General features: G+C 39.5%; 1 protein-coding gene across 1 annotated transcript in view; it reads right to left on the bottom strand.

The window, feature by feature from the left end:
• Sirt7 (sirtuin 7) overlaps positions 1-16,296 on the bottom strand; it is a 177,318-nt gene that overhangs the window by 160,401 nt on the left and 621 nt on the right. The window lies entirely within an intron of this gene.

Here is a 16,296-nt window from a genome sequence, read left to right as displayed (position 1 = left end):
GCTCTGAAGAAGTTAATGATCATTAACTACTCTACCAATCTTTACATCATCTGCAAATTTAGACATCACGCCCTCTATCCCTTCATCGAAGTCATTTATGAAAATCAGATACCTCCAATGACCATAACACTGACTGCACTGACTCTTTATGCATTAAGAATCTGAAAATAAAAGAACCAATAGGTGGCAACAACAACATATTGATGTGGGATTTACTTAAAAACATAACTACCATATAGGGCAAAGGTAAGGGATTTTACTTTTGTAAAAGTGGTCTTGAACAGCTTTTTAATTCTATACAGTGGAACAACTTATCAACAGTGAATTCTAAATGGGAAGCACTTGTGGAAATAATTATAGAAGCTACTAGGCTGTTCATACCAATGAAGGAATACGTTCGAGGCTTCGACCTAAATGGATTTCAGATGAATGAATGAGACTAGTGGCAGAGAAGAAAAATGCATGGAATGCATATAAATTACAAGGCAACACAAAAGCCTATGATAGATATAAAGTAGTCTGTAATCGAGCCACAAAGGAGATTAGAAATGCTAAGGAGTATATGAGAAATCTTTGGCAAAGGATGCAAAGAAAAACAGCAAAGACCTCTTTACTTGTGTAAACGCTACATGAAGAGAATGAATCAAATTGGTTCACTTGATATCTAGAGTTCAACTGTTCATGATACTGCACAGGTTATTGACAAACTTAATGAGTATTTTGCACCTACATTCACACATGAGGAATTCTTTAGGGAAGTGGATGCTAGAAGTTTATTCAACTCTAACAGGAAGCTAAATGATTTTGTAATAACTGAGAGTAAATTGGAAGAGGAATTGTTGATATTAAACATAAAGGAGGCACCTGGGGTAGATAGGATCTATCCAGTTATATTAAAGAAGGCAGCTAAGGAGGTAAGCAAACTGTTAGCCACAATTATGAGAGCATCTTTGAATTAAGGGCTAGTTCCTGTGGGTTGGCAAAGAAAGAACTTGATTACCCCAATTCAAAAAAGGATGATCAAAGAGTGTCAAGAGCAATTACAGAGATTCACTTCTGTTCCAGGAAAAATAATGGAGTCACTGGTTAAAGAAGTAATGCAGAACCATCTAGACAGGACTGGAGTAATACTTCAGACAGAATGTGGGTTTGTGAAGGGAGAAATCTTGTCATTAAGCAATTCCAGTTCATTTGTGATTAAGCAATCACAAATGAACTGGAAGGAAAATATAATTTTGATATCATATACTTAGATTTCAGAGCTGCTGGAAGGGGTATGGAGAAGGGCAATAATATAGGTGAGGGGGAAAAAGGGGGGTTCTGCTATCAAGAAAGGATTCAGTTCTGCAAATTGCAGCATCGCAAGACTAAGCACTTACAATGCTTTCTGATTGTTTAAGGCTTCAAACAGTATTGAGCAAGCTCAATGCTGATGAGATTCTTCCTCTTGCTAAGACTATGCACATGGGGGTGGCAAAAATTCAAACTGAGGAAGGATGGTTGCAGAACAGATGTGTGGAATTTGCATTTAGCCAGCAGGTGGTTCATTGTTGGAACAAACTTCCCTCTGTTGTTCTTGAAGTGGATAGCTTAAATAAATTCAAGGAATAACTACACAAACGGTTGGAGGGAATGTATAGGTGAAATGGGACGGTTTTTTTTTTTCCTGGCTGATGCTGTATAAGCTTGCTTTTTTTTTTTACACCATTTCCACTACTAATACTAAATCTAACAGGAGCTAAATGATTTTGTCATAATGGAGAGGAAAGTGGAAGAGAAATTGTTGAAGTTAAACATAAAAAAGGCAACTGTGGTGGGTGGAATCAATCTAATCATATTAAGGAAAACAGCAAAGGAGGTAAGCAAACCCTTAGCCATAATTATGAGAGCATCTTTCGATTCAGGGAGATGTTCAAATGTATCCTGAATTCACAGTGAGGGGGATCAAAGGGTGCCACGGATAATTACAGGCCTGTTAGCTGAACTTCTGTTCCATGGAAAATAATGGGGGTCACTGGCTAAAAGCAATGCAGGACCACCTCGACAGTAGTGCAGTTATATTTTAGTCACAGCATGGGTTTGTTAAGGGGAGATCTTGTCTAACGAATTTTATTTCATACTATAATGCAGTTAGATAGAAACTGGATGTAAAAAATAATTTTGATATCACATACTTGGATTTCAGATAAGCATTTGACACTGTTGCACCTAAAAAACTGCTGTACTAAACTGGAGTAGTGCGGTATTAACAGAAAGTCACTGGTATGGATAAAGGGATAGCAGAGTGGGAGAAGACAGTGTTTATCATTGGACATTGCGCTTTGTGAACTAATGTTATTAATGGAGTCCCACAGGATTCAGTGCTGGACCCATTCTTTTCTGTATTTGTTAATGATATTGATGAGAGTCTAGAATTTAGATTTAATGTCTAAATCTGAAGATGATGCAAAGATTAGCAGGGTGGCTAATGACAGTAAGAAGGTATACTGCTGCAACAAGATCTACAAAAATTAGGCAGATGGGCTGAGAAATAGCAACTGAAGTTTAACATTTACAAATCAAATAAATAAATCTTTATTGTGAAGTACAGAGTTACAGTATAATATCTCATCGTGGCAATGAGTGGCCAGGGGTTCACATGTAGCAGTTTGAGAAAAACAGAATAAAATACGGCATACAAATAGGGTTACAAAATACAGCATACAAATACAAAAAGCAATAAAATACAGTATATAAATATAGAACTGAATATAAATACAGAAAAACAGAATACAACTTGGCTATGATTCAGCAGGGCTCCAGTGATGACAGATTTGAAGCATCATGATCCCTTTTAGTAGGTCAGGGTTCAAGGGCTTTGATGAAGTTGTATCTGTCCTTGTTACTTATTAGCCTGTCAAAATCAGCATCCACACAGTTCAGGGCAGCGAGCATCTGCTTGGGTAGAAACCTCTCTGTGAGTTCAAGCCTCTTGTGGTGAGCCACAAGTGCAGGTGACAATCTTAGGCTTGGCTGTGGGACCCTCCAAGAGCAAGCATTCCAAATATTGGGATATGATATCTGGCCTGTGACAAGTTTGGCTGTGAAGACAAGCCTCTTTTCCACAATCAGGAACTTCACCCTCGGGATTTTGAGTGCTTGTGCCTTCATGGTGGTTGTGGTAGCAGGAGGCAGAAGAAGTTTTGGCCAATTTCAATAACCAGTATTCAGCAGTGTACACCCACTTAAGGTTTGTAGGTGTGGCTGAGGCCCATATTTCTGAACCATAGATAATAGCAGGGTAGATTGCAGAGGTGATGAACTTTTTAACAGTGAGGGAGATGTTGGATGTGTAGCGGCTGCTGCTTTGAGATGTACAGTAGACGAGAAAACTTTGTACTGATTTTGTTGATCTGGTTGATAAAGGACATCTTTTGATCAAATAGAATGTCAAGGTCTGTGTGCGAGGGTATGTTTGGTATTAGTACATCTCTGAGGGGCTTAGAGGGGAACAGGTATCCTATGTGTTATCAGACACTCACCCTAAAACACTGATGGATCCAATATCTCTCTATTACAGAAGATTTAGGAGAAGTCCGGTTGGCCTGCCTCCCTAAAATCCACTCATGCACACCTTCTCGATGGTAAGCCCTGTTACGTCACTTAGGTGGCAACGAACGTGTAGAGTGGTTCTCTTCAAGACACCTGGTCAGCGTGAAGAGGAAAAGACCAAACCCTCCAGCAATGAGAGCACAACAATACAAATGGCCCTCAGTCCCCAGCAGCTTTCACACTCTCCCTCTTACGGCAGCGAGAGGATCAGAGTGGAAGCAGAGGGTGCTAAGAATCTCTGGGTACGACCAGGCTGCCATGCACGGAAATTGAACTTGGCCTGTTATAACGTACGATCACTCATCAGTGAAGACAGGATATCAGAGCTGGAAAAGGAATTAGAAAATGTGAATTGGAATATCATCGGTTTGGCTGAAACAAGAAAAAGAAATGAATCACTTATAAGTTTATCAAGTGGAAATCTGCTGTACATCAATAGAAACAGTGAAAGGAGTGAAGGTGGAGTTGGGTTTCTGGTCCATAAAGATTTTAAAAACAACATTTTGGAATTCAAAAGTACATCACCAAGGGTGTCAAGACTAATATTCAAGATTTCTAAGAGGTACAAGCTAAAGAATATAATGATTTATGCACCAACATCGAGCCACGATGATGAAGAGGTTGAAGAAATGTACACTGAAATTGAGTCTTCTAGATGAGCAGAAAACCCACTACACTATTATTATGGGGGACTTCAATGCTAAGGTTGGAAAAAGGCAAAACAGCGCAGAAAGAGGAACTATAGGAAATTTTGGAATTGGTGAAAGAAATAAAAGAGGTGAAAGACTTGTGGAATTTGCAGAATCTCAAGGACTGTCAGTAATGAACACTTTTTTCAAGAAAAGGGTGAACAGAAAGTGGACATGGAAGAGTCCAAATGGATTAACAACTAATGAAATCGACTTCATCCTCACTAACAGAAGATATATTGTGAATGATGTTACCGTCCTGAATAAGGTAAATGTTAGAAGTGATCACAGAATGGTAAGATGTACACTTGATATAGATGTAGGAAAGGAAAGGAAAAAACTGACTCGAGTAAATAATACAAAGGTCTTTGAAATAACAGAAGAGGAGAAAAAGCAGTATGTACTGGAACTTAAGAACAAGTTTGAGCTTCTGCAGACTGCTCAAGACCAAGATATCGACGAGGAATATTACAACTTTCTGAAAGTGATAAAGCCCAAGAAACCTATAGGGAAACAGAAATCCAAAGAAGAAAAAATTAGTCAAGAAACACTTGTCATGATGAACCAAAGACGACAAATGAAGAGCAAGAAAAACACTGACAGGGAGAAAATTGAGTATACTGAGTTATGCAAAGCCATTAGAAAGAGACTCAGAGAGGACATAAGAAGATTTAACACAAGAAAAGTAGAACAAGCATTAAGGGAAAACAAAGGATTTAAATCAGCAGCCATGAGCAGTAATACAGAAAGACAAATGATACTGAAACTGAAGAATAGCGATGGTGTACTTATAAACAGCAGAGAAGGCATAATTCAAATAGCAGAAGACTACTATAGAGAATTATACAAGGAGCAAGGGAATGATACCAGCAGTGGGGAACATGGATTGCAAAGTAGCAACACATACAACATACCCGATATTCTTCCTGATGAGGTAGAACATGCATTGAAGAAAATGAAGAATCGGAAAACCCCGGGGGAAGATGAAGTTACTGTAGAGTTGTTAAAATTGGGAGGAAGAGCCATAACACAAAAACTGGCAAGGCTCTCCACAAAGTGCATTAGAAAAGGTGTGATGCCTAAGCAATGGAATAATGCAATCATAGTTTTGCTGCATAAGAAAGGAGATAAATCAGAAATTGGAAATTATAGACCAATTAGCTTGTTATCCCATATCTACAAGTTGTTCACAAGGGTAATTACTAACAGATTAGAAAGAATACTTGATGAGAATCAACCGAAAGAGCAAGCTGGCTTTAGGACAGGATTCTCAACTATGGATCACCTTCACGTAATATCACAGCTAATGGAGAAAGCAAATGAATATAAAACACCATTATGCCTGGCATTTGTGGATTATGAAAAGGCATTTGACTCCATACAGCATAAGGCAATGTTTCGGGCACTGGAAAGACAAGGCATAGATACTCCATATATTATGATTTTGAAGAAAATATATGAGAGTGCTACATCCTTTATTAGACTAGACAAAGACAGTAGCAAATTTAAAATCGAGAAAGGAGTTCGACAAGGAGACACAATATCTCCGAAGCTGTTTACTGCTGCCCTTGAGGAAGCTTTCAGAAGATTAGACTGGTCGCAGAAAGGAGTCAATGTGAACGGAGAGTACCTAAACCATTTACGATTTGCAGATGACATTGTGGTCATAAGCCACGATCCCAAAGAATTAGAGGAAAATCTTAATCAGTTATGCACAGTTAGTAAGGATTTTGGACTAAAGATGAATATGGCTAAAACAAAAGTAATGATGAACAAGTATGCCACGGAAAGGGAAATAATGATTGAAGGAGCAATAATTGAAAAGGTGGAGTCATATACTTGTCTGGGACAAGTTATTAGCTGTAATAATGATAAATGGCTGGAAGTCAAGAGAAGAATAAATTTTGGATGGATAGCATTCAGGAAATATAGTCACATACTGAAGAGCAATATTCCAGTTTGTCTGAAACGTAAAATAATGAACCAATGTATACTTCCCACCATGACTTATGGAAGTGAAACTTGGGCACTCACCAAAAGAATGGAAGAGAAGCTAAGAACTACACAGCGAAGAATGGAACGAATTATATTGGGAATCAGACTGTTAGATAAGAAGAGAAACACATGGATTAGGCAGCAAACTCAAGTAAAGGACATTCTTATCAAAACTAAAGAACTAAAATGGTCTTGGGCAGGACACATAGCTCGAAGACATGATGACAGATGGACTAAGAAAATAACAGAATGGTACCCAAGAGGAGCTAGAAGAAAACCTGGAAGACAAAGGCGGAGATGGATAGATGAAATTCATGAGTTTTTGAGTAGTAAATGGATGGCCAGTGCTCAAAACAGAAGGAACTGGAAAGTTGCTGGAGAGGCCTTCATCCTGCAGTGGATTGAAAATGGCTGATGATGATGACATCTCTGAGTGACACACTGAGTAGTGTTGGGATTTAAGGGAGAATATAACCTGAGAAGACTTCTGTGGGTTGACTTTCAGAATGAAGCTTGCCAGGTACAATTCATGATCTTTAATTTGGGAATTGATCCTATTGTCGCCAGAGTTAACTTACATCAGCAGTTTTATGTCATCAGCATAGCATGAGACCATTCGTGGAGGCAATTATGGGCATGATGATAGCTGTGAACAGGACACCAGATAGGACATCAGCAGTAATGTCACAGGATAGGGTGTGTTGTTCCTAATGGAGAATAAGTGTTCTACAATAGAGCTGAGATTCGAAAAAGCAGAGCATATCACCTCAAATATGAAATTTCTCCTTAAGTAGGAGAAAGGTCTATGCTCAAATGTTAAGAGGATGTGTTCTGTGGTGGCTGCCAAATTATAGGTGGTAGATGATTTTCATCAACCGGTGAAATACCACCACTTTGCTTATTGGAGGCTTGAAGTGGTGAAACCCATGTTTAGTCTCTAGAGCAAAGTTTCCGGCATCCCCTTCCCCCCATACTTCTCCTTCAACCCATGCATGGTACTAAGTACTATAGGTTTTGATACCTTTCATGTTTGGGGTTTTCATAAAAAAAAAAAAAAAAAAAAAAGTTAGTGATTGACGATTTTCCTGTTACGGTGTAGTGGATTTCAGGTGGCTTCGTCTGGAGGATTTGGTGAGTAATTGTGGGTAGCAAAGCCTTTTAGAAAACTTTTTAAAAATTGTGAATTTTTAGCAGATTGGAGGCAAATGAGAAGTCTAAATTGGCTGACTTTGTGGAAAATTGTTTTTAGGAATGAGGTACACTGTACTTATTCCACTGGAGTGGAAAATAGTGCTCAGTGAGGCATCTGTTGTAGATCGAGAGAAGAGAGAGAGTCTATGATAAACGTGTTCAAGCATTTGACCATAAATTGCAGAATTCCATCCTCCCCAACAGTGGCTGTTGTAGGAAGGGAATTGATGGCATGTATGAGCTCCTGTTTTGTTATCTGGATAGTCCCTAGGACATCTGAAGGGTTTTCATAGTCCGACTGGACAGCTGTAGATGGGACTGTGGTTGCATTTGAGAACCTGGCAAATGTATTTGAGCCATTCTTGAGGTTCAAGCATTTTATTGAATCCACCATGTGAGGCAGCATAGAATGGCTTTCCTTTCCACAGAGTGCAGTCAAGATTTTCTTGTATTGCAGCAGCTTTTTTCCAATTAAAGTAGGCCTGGCAAGTAAAAAGCGATTCTGTCTTGACTGCCATTCATAAGCATCCATTTCTTATGTAGGACTTCTTTTTGAAGCTGTTGTTGAGGTCAGAAGTCTCCGTTCCACGATTTGGAACGGAGCATCACTGTTACTCGTTTGGTGGCAGCACTCATGTCCAAAGGATTTAATACAGTTGGACATGAGTGTCACTGAGAAGCTGAGGTCGCAGTCAATGAGCACATCCCAAGGAATGCAGGATGCTGCTTCTACACAGCAGCATCCTGCATTCTGGATGCAGGATGCTGCATCCAGAATGCAGGATTAAGGTATCTAGGTGTTGTAACGTATTTGACTATTTTGTTGTCAGGTATGTTAAAGTCTGGTACTTCCAATGACCATGTCAAGACTATAGGCTGGTGATCGGACAGGAAGACTGTGATGGGATCATCATGAACATGGGTAGCAGTAATCCCAGAGTAACGTATCAACTGAGCGATAATACTCTCAGGGTAGTGGAAAATGAAAAAGAACCTGGGGTTAATTGTGCAGTCTGAGCTGTGCAGAGGCTACAATGACAACTCATAGGGTTATGTCAATGGCATAGAGGATATTTGCTGGCAGGGATAAGGGAGGTGATTATTTCTTTGTACAAGGCCATGGTTAAGCTGCATTTTGAGTACTGTATACTGGTCTGGAAGCCTCATTACCATTAATAGAGGCATATAATGCAAGAAAGCAAGCTTATACAGCATCAGCCAAAAAAAAACCTTCCCATTTCACCCATCCATCCATCTGCTCCATACGTTTGTCCAGTTCTTCCTTGAATTTATTTAAGCTATCAACTTCCACAATCACAGATGGAAGTTTGTTCCAGCAATCACCTGCTGGCTAAAGGCAAATTTCCGCACATCTATTATACAACCGTCTTTCCTCAATTTGTATGCCCCCTCGCATTCGTAATCTGAGCAAGAGGAAGAATCCCATCAGGATTAAGCCTGCTGAAACCATTCCAAGCCATTGCCTATTGGAGGCTTGAAGTGGTGAAACCCATGTTTAGTCTCTAGAAAAAAGTTTCCGGCATCCCCCTCTCCCCATACTTCTCCTTCAACCCATGCACGGTACTAAGTACTATAGGTTTTGATACCTTTCGTGTTTGGGGTTCTCATAAAAAAAAAAAAAAATCAAATCATCTCATGAGTACCTAGTCTCCAGATGCTGCAATTTTCAGAACTTAAGCCTTTCTTGTTAAGAGAAGCCCTTCTTTCCCCTCGCCAGTCTTGTTGCCCTTCTCTGTACTCATTCTAGCAACTCTACATCCTTCCTAAAATGAGGCCTCCAGAGACATGGTCTGACCATTGCCCTATACAAAGGGATAATCACCTCCTTTACCCTACTAGAAAAATTTCTATATATCATTGACAAGACCCAATGACCTGCTCTGGCAGCCTGTCTGCACTGCTCGGAAAACTACATATCTGACTGCACAATTACTCCCAAGTCTTTTTCATTCTCTTCCATTCTGAGTGTAGTACCACACAGTTGGTACGTTTCTCTGGGGTTATTGCTACCCATATGCAGTACTTTGCATTTGTGAATGTTAAAACTTCACTTGCCACTTTAAGCCCATTAAAGGACAAAAGTTGTAGAGCAGATATAATCTTTTTTAAGGGCACGAAAGGTGATATTGTTGTACATGTTGGCACTAATGATATCAAGAGTAGGAGACCAGCAGAATTACTAAAACAAGTAATTCTGCCGGTCACTGTTGAAAAAAAGCCGTGATGTAGGGTTGAAATTGAAAGTGTCCGCAATTCTGCCCAGACACGATAGGAGGGAGTATATGATGAGAGCCTTGTCGATCAATTCGGTCCTGGAAAGATTGTGCAAGGCTCAAGGGGTTGAATTTTTTTCAGCCTGGACTGTACTTGTTAACAGGAGAGACTGCTTCTACAGGGATGGGATACACTTAAATAGAAAGAGTGCAAGAATATTTGCTGATGCTATCAAGGCAGTGTTAGGTGGGTCGGAAAACTGCTAGCTTGCAGGGAGACAAAGACTAATAGATTAACTGTAGCCACTGGCAGAGGTGAAAGAGATTCTTGCACTGCTTCAATTGGAATGAACAGAAGCCTGAAAAACAAGATGCATGGTATTTCAGAGACTGCTGGGAGCCATTGTGGTACAAGTAAACACATGGGTTGTGTTAGGGTAGCTAAGAATAGAAACAGTGCATGTATACTTGTGTGTACAACAATGCTAGGAGTTTAGTAAATAAATTTGATGAATTTGAGGTATTGCTCAAAACATCAAAGGCAGATATTGTTGGGATATCAGAGACGTGGTGTCACACAGATATAAGGAATGCAGAACTGGAATTGGGGGAGTACAACGTCTACAGAAAGGATAGACAGGATAGGAAGGGAGGAGGAGGAGGGGTTATGCTATTAGCTAAGAAACACAAAATCCAAGGAAGTGAAGCCAGTCGACATCGCTAGACAGTGCAGTGTCGAGTCAGTTTGGTGTGACATAAGCATTGGGAGATCAAAATTGAGTAGGACTGTGCTATAGGCCTAATGACTCTGATGAGTATAATAAGAAGCTGTACAGGGAAACAGAGTGGGCCAGTAAATCAGAGTGTCTTATAATGGGGGATTTTAATTTCCCAGATATTGACTGGAATTTGGGGGCTGGTCACTCACACACTAGCAAGGCTTTTGTGGATTTATTGGATGATTGTTTTCTACATCAGCATGTTCAGGAGGCAACTAGAGGGAGGAATATTCTTGATTTGATTATCAGCAGTGATTTGTCATGCATTAAGAATCTGCAGATAAATGAACTACTAGGTGGCAGTGATCACAGTGTGCTGAAGTAGGATTTACTCAAAGAGGTAACTACCATTAGAGGTAAAATAAAGGATTACTGCTTTTGTAAAGGCAACTATGATGGTCTGAGACAGTATTTAAATTCTATACAGTGGGACCAACTGATGATGTTACCAACAGCAAATTCAAAATGGGAAGCATTCAAAGAACTTATCATGGAAGTTACTAGGCTTTACATACCAACTAAGAAATATTGTTCAAGGTTTAGGCCTAAATGGATGTCAGATAAACTAATGAGACATATGGCACACAAGAAAAATGCATGGGATACATATAAATTAACATGTGATACAGAAGCCTATGATAGATATAAGCTGATCTGTAACCAAGTTACAAAGGAGGTTAGGAAGGCAAAGGCAGATTACAAGAAATCTTTGGCAAAGGATGCAAAGAAAAACAGCAAACAGTTCTTTCCTTATGTAAACTATAGAAGGAAGGGGATGAATCAGATTGGTCCACTTGATATCGATGGGTCAATTGTTGATGATCCTGCTCAGGTAGCTAACAAACTAAATGAATATGTTGCATCGACATTCACACATGATGAGTTATTCAGCGAGGGGAATGCCAGAGCTGTCTTCAACTCTGGCAGTAAGCTGGAGAGTCTTGTAATAACTGGGAGTAAAGTGGAGGAGAAATTGTTGAAGATAAACACAAGAAAGGCACCTGGGGTGGATGGGATCTATCCAGTTATATTAAAGGAGTAAAGGAGGCAGCAAAGGTAGTAAGCAATCCGTTAGCCATAATTATGAGAGCTTCCTTGGACTCAGGAGAGGTACCCACAGACTGGAGATGTGCAAATGTGACCCCAATTTACAATGGAGGATCAAAGGCTGACACAAGTAATTATAGACCTGTGAGTTTAACTTCTGTTCCAGGAAAATTAATGGAGGCACTTGTTAAAGAAGCATGCAGGATCATGACAAGACTTCAGTTATAGCTCGGACACAGCATGGTTTTGTTAAGGGAAAGTCTTGCCTGACCAATCTGATTGGATACTATGATGCAGTCACAAAAGAACTGGATGCAGGAATAACTTTGATATTATATACTTGGATCTTAGAAAGGCTTTTGATACTGTTGCACATGGAAGACTGCTGCACAAATTGGAGCAGTGTGGCATTGGAGGCAAATTGCGGCTATGGATAAAGGGGTGCTTGAGGGAGAGAAGACAGAGAGTAGTAATCAATGGACACTGCTCATCGTGGACTAATGTTATCAGTGGAGTCCCTCAGGGTTCAGTGTTGGGTCCATTATTGTTTTCTGTATTTATAAATGATATTGATGATGGTATATCAAGCTTAATGCCCAAGTTTGCAGACGATACAAAGGTTGGCAGGGTTGTCAAGGACACTACTGACACTATGCTGCTGCAACAGGATCTGGAAAGGTTGAGCAGATGGGCTGAGAGGTGGCAAATGAAGTTTAACATTGACAAATGTAAAGTACTACATATGGGAAATAGCAACCTCAGAGCAATGTATCAACTCTGTGGTACTACACTGACAGTGGTAGAGAATGAAAGGGACCTGAGAGTGATTGTGCAGGCACATATGAAGTTCTCTGAGCAGTGCACATGGGCTGCAAGAGTAGCTCATGGTGTATTGTCAATGATATATAGGAATTTTTCTAGCAGGGATAGGGAGGTGATTATTCCCTTGTATAAGGCAATGGTCAGGCCACACCTAGAGTACTGTATACAGGTCTGGAGGCCTCATTTCAAGAAGGATGTAGAGCTGCTGGAACGAGTACAGAGAAGGGCAACAAGATTAGTGAATGGAACAAAGGGGTGCTCTTACAAAGAAAGGCTTAAGTTTTGCAAATTACAGTGTCTGGAGACTAGGCACCAGCGAGGTGATCTGATAGAGGTGTATAAAGCCTTGAATGGTTTGAGCATGCTCAATGCTGATGGGATTCTTTCTCTAGCTCAGAAGAATCACCTGAGAGGGCATAAATTCAAATTGAGGAAAGACAGATGTAGGATAGACGTGCGGAAATTTGCCTTTAGCCAGCGGGTAGTTGGTTGGTGGAACAGACTTCCATCCCTTGTCGTGGAAGTTGATAGCCTAAATAAGTTTAAGGCTCAGCTGGACAGGTATTTCGAACGAACAGAGGGGTGAGGTGGAAGTGTGTTTTTTTTTTTTTTTTGAGATGATATAAAGATCATCTTTATATCATCTGACCTTTCAGATGATATACTTGGCCTTTCAGATGATATATCATCTGAAAACTTGGACATTAAAGCCTGACATGCCTTCATCAATATCATTGACAAATATTAGGAAGGATGTAGAAAGGAAGAATTTAGAGCTGCTGGAACGGATACAGATAATGGCAACAAAATTAGTTAGGGAAACATGGTGGTGTGCTTACCAAGAAAGGCTTCAGTTCCTCAGATCACAGCATCTGGAAACTAAGCATCTGCAAAGTGATCTGACTGAAGTGGTTAGGGCTTTGAAATCTTTAAGCAAACTCATTGCTGATGGAATTCCTTCTCTTGCTCAGACTATGCACACGAGAGGGCATAAATTCAAATTAAAGAAGGATTGTTGCAGCACAAATGTGCAGAAGTTTGCCTTTGTCCAGGTGGTTGATTGATGAAACAAACTTTCATCTGATGTGGAAGTTGATAGCTTAAATAAATTCAAGGAAGAATTAGATACACTATTGGAGTAAAATAGGTGAAATGAGAAATGAATTTTTTTGTTTTTTTGCTGATGCTATATAAGCTTGCTTTCTTGCATCATTTGCCATATGGCAATTTCACATAAGATATACTTTAAATAACACTGTATAAATATTACTTGTGTTATTTGTCACTTTATTTATTATTAATTTTAAAGGTAATATATAAAATAAAGTTTAAAGTACTACTTTTATATGTCTGAAAAGTGGAGCAGACCTTATTTGATAATTGTTCTTTAATAATAATTTTAATGATATCGATTAGAATTAAATTTCAGTAAAATGAAATGATTCATTCCTTCTACACATGTCTAAGATAATTATTATCTTATGATTTTACTGTACCAATGGAAAATCATTTTTTCTGCTAAGATCATTTTGTTACTTCTAACAACCATGTGAAACTGTTTTTCCTGCTGAGATCATAATTTATTTTAAAGTTTGAATTTGAGGCATATATTTTAAAATAATGCTTCAAATTCAAAAACCAAATAACTTTTCTAAATATACGTAAAAACCAGAATTGCATCTAATAGGGTGCTATCTCCTTAAGAACCAAATGAACTTAGTTGTTTCATTTTAAAAAAAATCATACTATTCAAATTTACATTACTGCAGAAGCAAATCAGTCTCTGCTTAAAAAACTTACTTTCCATTGAGCTTTCTTATATTGCTTTCAATATTAAGAAATACACAGTGCTATGCTTAAAAGATAAATATATAATCAAATCTTATTTTTAAAAGTATCAGCACTATTTACAATTGATTGCATACAATAAATAATTCATTTACAATAATTCACAAACATGAATTTTTCAAAAATGCAAGTTAAGTCTTGTACTTTTAAAGTACCTACCCTAAATTTGTACATCATTTTGAGACTGAATAAAAATTTAATTTTCAAATTAATGCACAAAACATACATAACCATTATTTACCAACGTTGTGCAAAACAGAAGAAAGCTAATGCAGTGTTCCAGGAAATCATTAAGCTCTAAAATTATTATTTTTTTTTAATTTTTTTTTTTAGGAGCATTAGCAACTAAGGCCATATTGCTCCGGGGATATGCGGTGGTCATTCCCTGACCTTTCCGCATCCTCCATATTTGGTGGTCATCCGGGTCTAATCAAGAAGCGTGTGTTATGCACTGCTGCTCCTGCCCACCTGGCTACGGAGGTGCCTCTAAAATTATGTAGTAGCATTTTGTGTGTGTGGGGTATTGGGTTCTGTTAATTTGTGTTGAGTGATTGGCCACTTTGCACAGCAGGCAGCAGAATATACTACTGAATTCTATCCTTGTCATTATGTTATCCATGGAGACTGGGTCACAGTGTATAGTGTTTCTTGTCTGATGACAACGGGGGTTCTCCCCCTTATAAACTGTGAGGTATGCTTTGTGATGCAGTACAAACTCCATAAATGCCAGGGATAGTGTAAGTGTTTGTGCTAGTTTGCACAGTGTAGTGTTGGGTTATGTTGGTCTGTTGTTCCATTTACTGCCTCAGGGAGACAGCCAGGTACAGTAGGAGGACTCTGGATGGGCAACCCTGGACTGTGCCTGGGCCCAAGTAAAAAAAAAACCTCTAGAAGGGGAAGATGTGAAATCAAGAATATTAGGGTGGATGATAGGAAGGCTGTCCACCAAGAAGTAATAAGTTAAAGGAATAGAGGGGGTACCCCCTGTTGAAGAAGCCCATCCTCCACACGGGGGGGGGGGGGTAAGACACTGACAAGAAAAATAAAAAAAAATTGTGGTGGCAGGATCCACCACACAAAAAGTGGGGATGAGAGGCAGGGAAGGGAGTATGAATAAGTTGGGAATAAAGCATAGGGCCAGGGTGTCCTATTTTTTTGGGGGAAGGAGATCAAACTGAAGACAGGTTCTCTATGTATAATGCTATATAAGGCTCAGCTGGACAGGTATTTTGAACAGAGGGGTGAAGTGGAAGTGGGTTTTTTTTTTTTTTTTTCTGGCTGATGCTGCATAAGCTTGCTTTCTTGCATCAAATGCCTCTACTAATGCTAATGCCAAACCAACCAGACCAGCTGTAGCCAGTGTCAGCATATTCCATGCCATCACACAGTTAGAGGGCATAGCATGAGCAACATAGGGGGCCCACATGTTTCCCCCCACTGCAGGCTGATTTGGAGGGAGCCTGCATGAACAACCATGCACTGCCCATTCATTCCTCTCAAGTTTACAACTATCATAGTAACAATTACAGGCGCCTCCGTAGCCAGGTGGGAAGGAGCAGCAGTGCGTAGCACACGCTTCTTGATTAGACCGAGGTTCGAGCCCGTCACCACCAAATACGGAGGATGCGGAAAGGTCAAGGAATGACCACCGCATATCATGGAGCAATATGGCCTTAGTTGCTAATGCTCCTAAAAACCAAATAACAACAACAACAACAGTAACAATTACACATTTCTTTATTATTATTATTATTATTATTTAGGGGAAGATTGGTTTCTAACAGTACACAACACTCACTCACTCATTCATTTACCTTGTTCCATTCAACATCACTCAGAACACAGGTGCCACCTAAATGAAGACATATACCAAGACAGCACACTCCCCCCCCCCACCAAATCACAGTGCCTTCAAAAAGTCACCATATAGTTTACACAGGTAACCATTCTTACACTCTCCTCTATACTGCTTAACCTGAAAATAACAAATGGAAACAGTCAGTAGTAAAAAAAAAGTACATTATTTTGATGATAAGGAAGGGTGGCTATAAGCACTGCCCTGCCCTATGTCCCCCACCGCGGGGGATCACCACGTGGGGA

The sequence above is a fragment of the Mastigoproctus giganteus genome, chromosome 12 (assembly GCF_048544385.1).
Source record: "Mastigoproctus giganteus isolate SK-2022 chromosome 12, ASM4854438v1, whole genome shotgun sequence".
Lineage (NCBI taxonomy): Eukaryota > Metazoa > Arthropoda > Arachnida > Uropygi > Thelyphonidae > Mastigoproctus > Mastigoproctus giganteus.
Note: the sequence above shows the minus strand (reverse complement) of the source record. Positions and strands in the feature narration are given on the sequence as shown.